At 36.5% G+C, this 10,024-nt stretch overlaps 1 long non-coding RNA gene across 1 annotated transcript; it reads right to left on the bottom strand.

Annotated features, from left to right (window-relative positions):
- Positions 1-976: 976 nt before the first annotated feature.
- Positions 977-3,932, bottom strand: LOC140136551 (uncharacterized). The gene is made up of 3 exons (XR_011856686.1): positions 3,748-3,932; positions 1,648-1,709; positions 977-1,093 (listed from the first exon to the last, which is right to left on the bottom strand). It is a non-coding gene; the product is annotated as an uncharacterized lncRNA (long non-coding RNA).
- Between the last annotated feature and the right edge of the window lie 6,092 nt (positions 3,933-10,024).

The following is a 10,024-nucleotide window of genomic DNA, read 5'->3' as shown; positions in this document are numbered from 1 at the left end:
GACATCAAAAAGAGATTCGATGAAATGTAAAGGTGTAGTAACAATTTTGGCATGGACTGTCTGGTCAGGAAAAGTAAGGTAAGTTGAGCTGTACTATTAATTTATCTGTCACTTCATTCAAGTCATTCATTCAAACCGTATACCTTTACGGGGATCACTAATGGTGCCTTTAAAATGGTCATTTTCAATTAAAGTATAGACATGAAAACTTTACACTTAAGGGGGTACTACACCCCTGGCCAATTTTGTGCCTATTTTTGCATTTTTCTCAAAAATTATAGCGCATTGGTGACAAGAAAAATATGTATTATTGGGGCAAGGACTAACTACTACACTGAAAATTCAGCAACTCACGGCAAGTAGTTACTGATTTATTGATCAAATATTGGTTTTCCATCATTTTTGACTCTAACTCCACAACTGTTGTCTGTACTAAAATAAAATTTCGAGTGCAGTAGTTGTAGTCCTTGCCCCTATAATATACATATCTTACTTGTCACCAATGCGCTATAATTTTTGAGAAAAAACGCAAAAATAGGCACACAATTGGGCAGGGGTGTAGTACCCCCTTAACTTGACTTACTATTACTAGAGACTATAATCTGATTGTCAAATTTGGACTACTCAATAGGGTATGTGATGGCTATCAAATGCCTAAACATATCGACAGGAAATTAATTAATCAAGAACAATGTCTTAATTAATTGGACATTTAAACTTATGATCTTAACACAAAATTAAGACGTACCTCAAATTTTCGGTCACAACTTTGACCTTCATCTGGAGACTGGCAACCCAAGTTTGGGATCAGTGACCTTTTGGACACTTGACCCCAAAACTCTTAATTTGTGTTGAGATCATAAGTTTAAATTTCCAATTATGAAGTCTACCAACACAGATGAACTTTCATGCTAAGAACAATGTCATTATGCCTGTGTATGTCGCAAACTAATTTCAATTTTCAACTTACCCTTGTGGCACGATTGCTCATCTGAATAATCGCCACAATCATTGTCTCCATCACATACGAATGGTTTTGGAATGCAGTATCCATTGGGACAAAGAAATCCACTGCATACCGCGTCTGCTGTACCTGTATGTTTTAATGTTATTGCATTCATTAGCAACTGTCAAACTCAGAGATAACCGTGTCACTAATTAATTTGATAACCATGCAGGTTTGGTTCACCCCAAAAGAACTGCTCTTGCGGGGCTTCTTCTTTAACTACAACTATTATCAAAACATGATTAAGATCAATCATCAGCCAAATTTGGTTGCAACATCAGAAAATCCAAACATTGTATTTAATTTAAGACAAGTATATACACCCAACAGTTGTACCTACACGCAATCGAATGGAGCTTCATATTTCATAATTACCTAATTTTGTACACTTTCGCAGGGAACACTGAATAAACAGTAAACTGAATAAGAATGAGAATAAAAGATAAGATTGTGTATTATGCCTATCCAATATCGTGCCATAATTGATGGGCTAGCTGATTTTTTATTTTTTATTTTTTTAACTTAGTCGCCGGCATCCAATAATCCAAATATAGGCTAGCCCATCTGGTACGATATTGGTTAGGACTAAGACGATATCCTATATTGTATTCTCTAGATATTATACATTTCACCTGACTTACTATTAGTCGAAATTAGATCTGGATCTGGATCTGGATTTGACGGTCCCGAACTTGGACTGCAACTGTAACATTTTATGATAGGAACAATAAATAAATAAATAAATAAATAAATAAATAAATAAATAAATAAATAAATAAATAAATAAATAAATAAATAAATAAATAAATAAATAAATAAATAAATAAATAAATAAATAAATAAATAAATAAATAAATAAATAAATAAATAAATAAATAAATAAATAAATAAATAAATACGAGTAGAACTTGTGGAACGAAAGTTGTAACTCTGAGTTTCACGCTAATGCGATCATCAGACAAACGAAAGTTGTAACTCTGAGTTTCACGCTAATGCGATCATCAGACAAACGAAAGTTGTAACTCTGAGTTTCACGCTAATGCGATCATCAGACAACTGATCAGTTGTCTGATGATCGCATTAGCGTGAAGCAACTTTCGTTCCACAAGTTCTACTCGTATTATTAGCTCTGCTTTAATGCATCGAGCACTCTGCACGAAGATAGTCACCTTTCTCCAAGTAAATAAATAAATAAACATCTCAAAAAAAGTTAAATGACCATTATTCAAAAACGGGTGATTGTATTACAAATCTGTAAAATGCGTTGGAAGCAGATTTTATTTCTGCACATTTTGACCCCTCAGTTGTAGCAATTAACTAAATATTGACGTCACAGCGTACATTTTAATCAATGTAGCCCAAGATTTAAAAGTTGCAGTAAATTCTATTGATTTTGCATTCAGTGTAATGGAAGGAAATTTGTGTAATGATATCTGAGAGTTTTTGTATTGTAAACATTTGTATGTAAGTGCAACTTTAAAATCTGGACCTCACTACATTAAATTGACCGGTGTTTTATTGTTTTCTGCGCTATCGTATCAAATGAGGTGTCAAAATGCGCAGAAATAAATTCTACTTCCAACGCATTTTACAGATTTGCAATACAATAGCCCCCTTTTGAATAATGGCCATTATTTAAGGGGGGTTAGTTACTTTTTTTGAGATGTTTATATAAATATATAAAGAACATCACGAACAAAAAATTTATCTGACGTTTTGTGGTAATTTCAAACGTCTGTGATGATTCAGTGTGATATGAGTATTAGTGCGTTCAAAAAGTAACGTATATTTGCATGTCGTCGTATTTTAGGGGTGGTGCAATAATTTTGTGTACCCTGGAGTGGTATATTATAGGGGGGGGGGGGCAAAGATTTTTTTTTGTCAGGCCAAAAGGAGGGGAGGCAAGCATTGTTGGGCAGGTCGAAAGGGGGTCAGATATTTAAGGCTCCGTTTTTAAAATTACACCCTAAAAAGGTGTAGGAAAACATTAGGAACACGTTCAAATATGCAAAATTACATGCTCGCTGCGCTCGCATTATTATGATAAGACAATTTAAGGTTTTAAATTCGGGTTTCCAACAATCTTAGTGTGTAAAAAGGGTGGGGGAGGGGCAAAGATTTTTGGCACGTCAAAGGGGGAGGGGCAAAGGTTTTTGGCACGTCAAAAAGGGGGGAAAAGATCTTTTGGCACAGCCAAAGTGGGGAGGGGGGCAAGCTATTTTTGGCAGACCGCTTTCAGAATTCACCACCCCTAGGGTACACATGATTATTGCATAACCCATTTACATGTTAAGTTTCAAGTGTAGAACCAATACTCCTGTCTATTTGTGTCAGTCAGCTTTCGACTCAGATTATAATGACGCAAAAAATACAGACCCCGTATTAAAGCAAATACGCCATAAACTACCTGGGCATTTCTGTTGGTAAAGTTGGTAGCTTATATAGCTTTAACTGATATTGTTACAATAATGAGCCTTTCAATTCCCGTGGATGTTTTGTCTGATTCACGAAACCTATAATATGGTCTCGAAAAGACTTAAAAGACAACATCTAGCCCAGTAATGCCCTCTATTGTTGAAATTACTTCAATTGGGAACACATATGAATGAAGCTCAGCCTTCAAATGGTAGTCATCAACAGAACAACAGATAATGATTATTATTCAAGACCGAGTTCCGCAATCTACACGCAGCCAGGAACGCAGGTGACGCATTTTTTTTTACAATACGTAAGATACATACCCGTTTGATGTATGAACAAGCACTAGAAGAACTAGTGGTATCAACAAGAACCATATATTCATTTGCCACATCATTGAAAACTACAATATACAATTATTGCATAAAATTAAACCACTTAGGCTGGAACCATTGGTAGCTAGACTAGACATCGGATGGTACTGCCTTGACTATATGGGGAATTCCAATATTAGTAAAACAGCACGGTTATTGAATCCTTTGTTGAGTGTTTTTTTTTCACGGTGATATTATCACGTACATAAATTTTTGACCCGTAGCCGTAGCTACAATCAACACACGTTTTATGTATGGTTATCTGTTCACACGTTAAATTTAATACTCATCGCACCGTTATTTAAAAAAAAAATCATCCTGGCTAGTATGTACTATTTTGTCATCAAGCTGTAAAAAGAGCAACTTTTCCATAGCTATTATTGGAAATAAACCCACATGCCGAAAATAAGATTATACGATAGGTAACATAGGTTGTTAAACATACTAACAAAATACCAGTAACCAATTCAGCGTCTTATCAATGGCATTGGCAACTCGAGCTGGCAACACATTAAGTTCAAGGACTTATTAAAGTCGTTGAACTTAACAGTTGAGAACGATTGGGTATAGGTGGAAGATGACGTCAATGCTATTTTAGCTTTTTATGCAATGAGTATCGTGTTTATGAACTTAGATAAATAAAAAACAGCGAACAAATGGGGATTTTTGAAACAAAAATTCCAAATAACAAAAGACGATGCGAATATGCAACAGAGTTTGGTAAAGAATGATGTTTGCAGTAGAAAATAATTATGACGCAGGAATTTGTTGTGCTGGTTATAATGATTTCTCATTTGCAATATTGATATTCTGAGTAATAAACCCATAATTGAACACATTTCCAGCTGCTTTCTTCATTAACTTGTAGAATACATCTCTTTTCATGTTATATACTTCGTTTGTGAAGATTATCATTCATCCAGGTAATAACAACTATGAACTTGAGATTATAATCTGATCTACTGGACTTACGTTTTGATGAGTGGCAATATGCAACATCCTATCTCGGATGCATCAGCAGGCCCGCTGATGTTATACTTCGTTGTAAAAGAAACAAACACATCCAAGGTGAAATATTTATTGGTTTATTACTCATCAATAGGGTCAAATTTGCAAACAAATTAAACATTGATTAATAGATTAAGAACATTATAAATACACGCATACACAGATGCAATACTTAATACATAAATATATAAATACATATATTTAGTTAGGGTCCCCCTTTTTGTCGCAACTGTCGAGTCGGTCCTTCTCTATGGATGTATTACAGTAAATCATGGAATGTCAAACCAAGGTTGCAAAAGAGTTAGATGGTTGCTACACCCGCATGCTGAGAGCAGTGCATTATGATGTATTACGAGGTTCATTCAGAACAGTTCTACCTCCTTCTACGGGTCACTCGCATACGAAAGTGGTATGCATGCTCGTCCCAGCACCTCAAAAATGTACCCTAAATGGCGTAATCAGTGTGGAACAATTTCACCCCTTGGCGTAAGGCTCTGTAAATCTTACCCCTAAAATATGGCGTAATTCAGCGTAAGAAACTAAAATGCACCCCTAAATGGCGTACATTCTAAAACAAACCCACTGAAAATGAAAAAATATACCCTAAACGTCGAAACTTTACCTGAAAAGCACCCTTTTTTCTAAAAACGTCGACGCCGCCACAAGGCCAAAAATCAACCCTTTTTCGACGTTTTTGGGGACGAGCATGCGTACCACTTTGGTATGCGAGTGACCCCCCGGGCCTCCATCATCACTTATCTGTTATCTTACGTTTCAGGATATTGAAATTTCCCACGGTTATACTCCTAAATCGCGGCTACAAAATGAAATTATTTGATTAAAATGTGGTTTTTGGTTTTTAAGATGTGTTGGTGAAAAAGAATACAGATTTGGTACATCTGAAACGGTCTGCAAAGAAATGCAAATTTTGATTAAAAAGGTTACCAACATCTAGTATCTATGTGGAAATCATTACAGATTTACTTCTGATAATGATTCAATTGCTTTAATTTTGTTCAAATAACTTAATCAATGGATTTTGTGCATATATAACTTGGGGCACTCTTGATGATACTGAAAGTATGAGGGATGTGAGCTGCCCTTAAGACAGTTTGCTTAGCTACCACCATCGACACTGCGCTTTCATTGAAAGAAATTGAATGCCATGAATTGGACCATAGGGTGTATTGTGAGAATTGAACTGGGTTAAAACCCAGCGTAACACCAAGTACGGCAAATGAATGAAATACATTGTTTTTCAAATGGGATACTGTATAAGTACTGATGGGATACAAACCACTCAATAAGCCAAGGAAAACAACTCGTTTGTATGAGTTCTTAAAAATACCAATTTAAGTAGAAGGTACAACGTTGCTGTCGTATTTGTGAGCTTCATTGTTCATACTGATGGTGAAGAACAGCTGCAAAGGTCAGGTGCCACACCGGCACTACTCATTTACACACAACCAGCCACACCGCTACCCAGGTGCTAGCAGGCCATTGCAGATGTCGTGAACGCCATCTTTAAATACTCGGTATACACGCCAGATACGATGACTTATTTTACAATTTAACAAGATTAGATCTTACCAAATCTCTCCAAAAATCAGCCACAAATGGTCACCAAACAATATATTATTGCTTGGTTAGCAGTATAAGACTAGATGCCTGAGGGGTGGTGCAATAATTGTGTGTACCCCCGGGGTGGTGAATTCTCAAAATGGTCTGCCAAAAAACGCTTGCCCCCCTTTGGCCGTGCCAAAAATCTTGCCCCCCTTTTGACGTGCCAAAAACCTTTGCCCCCCCTTGCACATGTTAACCTTAAATTGTCTTATCATATAAGGCGAGCGCGGCGAGCAGGAAATTTTGCATATTTGAACGTGTTCCAAACGTTTTCCTACACCTTTTTAGGGCGTAATATAGAAACAGTGCCCAAAATATCTGTGCCAAAAATATCTTCCCCCCCTTTCGACCTGCCAAAAATCGCTTGACCCCCCTTCCGACCTGCCAAAAATGCTTGCCCCCACCCTTTTGGCCTGAAAAAAATCGTTGCCCCCCCACCTATAATTAACCACCCCGGGGGTACACATAATTATTGCACCACCCCTGATGTAAAAAGTGGAATTTTAAGATGAAATATCCACTTCGGCGGAGCTCTCAAATTTTCCAACCACGCACTCCAGCGCAGCGCCCTCAACATAGTTCAGTATAGGGTATACGTACAATAGTTTACAACGTAGACGAGATGCATTGTACTTTAGCATTGTATCGTAATGCATGCAAGAGAGAAAGGCTTACTAGATTTTTTTTACTCGGATACATAGCCCGGTACATAGTGGGTTGAACTGATAAAAAGAAACGAAAAAAAACCCAAAATACTTTATGCATGAAATTGTATTTTTTGAACGAATCTCACAGTTGACCAAGATCTGATGACTTCAAATCTATCATGAATTATGTTTCAGTATAAAATAAAAGAAAGAAAGAAAGCGAGTCCCAATCTTATTGACCTATTCATAATTATATTTAAGCAATTATTGTTTAAGACGAGCGTATTTTAAACAATAAACGTTTAAAATCTTTAAACAATTGCTGGTTTAAAGTCTTAAACGTTCAATTGTGTAAAGCATTAAAGCAATAAATGGGTTAAGGTTTAAGCAAAGATTTTAAACATTGGCAAAGTTTAAGGCCTTTAACCAATTATTAGAAGAGAGGGCCACGCAAACAGTGGCTGTTTAAGATTGGTTAAGGATTTCTATATCGCGAAGATAAGAGTGTACTTGGCACAGTAGCCCTTTTTCTGTTCTGTTCTACTGAGAACCCTTCAAGGGATCTGTATTAAGGGATCCTTAAAGGTTCTACAAGCTTAAGGTTAAAGAGCCACTTTCTTGGCTTAAGAACCTTTTGTAGTTCTACGAAGAACCCTATGGGACCCAAACAAATTCTTTAGCTAAGGAAATGGTTCATTGTAGCACGTTCATGTTTGGGAACCATTAATAAAGAACCATTCACGATTTCTTTGTAAAATATTCTTTAACTAAGAATAGACTGCTACATACGAGACAAAATGTTATAAGTTGGACCTTAATGGTTCCTCGAACTTCCCCCTACAAGGAACCATTTTATTTGCTGAAAAACGTTTTAGATTCTTCAAAGAACCCAGCGGAGAGTCAAAAACATTCTTTAGCTAAGAAAATGTTTGTGCATAACCCTTTTGTACTAATATCTACACATAAGAAGACCAAATTAAATTTTTATTGTCCATAAATTACCATTTGGTCACTTCAGTTGCCTTAAATTGACGATGACATACCAAAATAACTGTTGCAAATAAGATCAGATAAGAACTGCAACAAATTTAATGTTTTGTATTAAAATTCTCAAAAGACATTAATGCAGAAATTGTGCGTATTAGAAAAACGGAGCTAATTGGAAGCATTTTAAACCTGCTATAGGAATGTCACTTCGTAATAAGCAGAGGATTCTAATTTAGCAAATGACAAAATTTGCCTGGTTGTCTTTGTTTTTACACATTTCATACAGATGGTCTCCAACCAGATTCTCATGCTCTGAAGGCATACCATGCATAACAGTAAAATTGGATGCTTGCATAGTTTTCAAACTTAAATACATTTTTTGAAAGTTCATCTGTGTTGGTATAAATCATGATTTTGATTTAAACTTTTGATCCAAACACAAGGAATCAATTCCTACCTCGGAATTTTCAGATGGCACCTCTGAAGTTATTAGAAGGACATTTAGCAATTACGGTGTCAGCGTGTTCTTCAAACCAACTCGCACACTAAGACAAATCCTAGTGTCACCAAAGGACAAGACAGAAAAGAAAGACATTACAGGTCCGGTATATTACATCCCATGCCAGGGCAAAACTGTAACCGGACAGTGCAAAGAATCTTATGAAACTGAACGCTCCTTAAAACACGGTTCCTGGAACATAGGTAGCCCAGCAGTACAGCATCAGAGGTCTCAAACCACATCCACATCGAGTCTCCTGGACATTTTGTGGACTTGGATAAAGTTCACATACTCGATAGGGACAGCAGGTGGTTCCAACGTGGAGTCAAGGAAGCAGTTCACATCAAAGCCAATCAACCATCTCTCAACAAAGACGGGGGCCGGTTCAAACTCTCAGGAGTATACGAGTCTGTTATCAGGTCAAAGGTCAAAAAGATCACGACCTGATACAGTCACTCTCTCGCTGATGAAAGATGGAGTACCATCTGAAAATTCCGAGGTAGGAATTAATTCCTTGTGTTTGGATCAAAAGTTTAAATCAAAATCATTAAATGCATTTTATTACTGGCCATCTTGCTGTTTGGTCATACGTTGACGTTGTTTTAGTTTACACTTGCATATCGAGCTGATCTCGTAAGATATCATTTACACATATTTTCGCATAAATCATTTACGATTTGTTGCCGTTTCTGGTGTAATAAATTTCATTTTGGTTCTGATGCCATCTACAGAAATCTGAAATAGATATCAAAAATACGCTTGCTATTATACTGGTAGGTAATATCCAAATAGTGTAACCATGCTAAGTTTAAAGAAGCTGCCTTAAACATGTTAAACTAAATTAAAGTTATAAGGGTGGAGATCTAACTTATTGAACGACCCTCGTATTTTGTCAATTTACAGTAAGCCAAAAATTAAGGTACCAGTTGTGTTCACCCTTGTATAACCTAAATAAAGAAGAAAGTGTCAAACTTAAAACAATCAGAAAATACCTGTACTCTTTAGCTCTGATTTAAGACCTCGTTTGTTGGAATTGGTTGAGAATTAAAGAAACGGTGGTATAAAACCTAATAAATAAATGAAATCAAAAGTTGCACTTTTCTGTTCTAATCAATGAACACGATGCCAGTTTTAACGTTACATCAATGGAAGCACGGTGATGGTTCTCTTGTTTGTGAACGCTTTGTGTGCAAACCAATAGGGCGCGCAATGTACCAAACTGCAACTTTTAAATTGGCATCTTCCTTGTGTTTTTGGATCCTCATATCTTTATTTCTTGAACAATGTCAACAAATGGGGTCTTCAATTCGTGCTAAAAGATACAGCCATTGGCCCCTGGTTCCAATTATGACATATCTGTCTTTGTTTATGATACACAAGGGGTGAACAGAAGTGGTACCTTAAGGGTACTTGCCCATCAGTTTCATTCAGGGGCGTGTTTGAAAAACGGCACAGCGCATTA

The sequence above is a fragment of the Amphiura filiformis genome, chromosome 2, assembly GCF_039555335.1.
Source record: "Amphiura filiformis chromosome 2, Afil_fr2py, whole genome shotgun sequence".
NCBI lineage: Eukaryota > Metazoa > Echinodermata > Ophiuroidea > Amphilepidida > Amphiuridae > Amphiura > Amphiura filiformis.
This window is presented reverse-complemented; position numbering and strand designations above follow the sequence as displayed.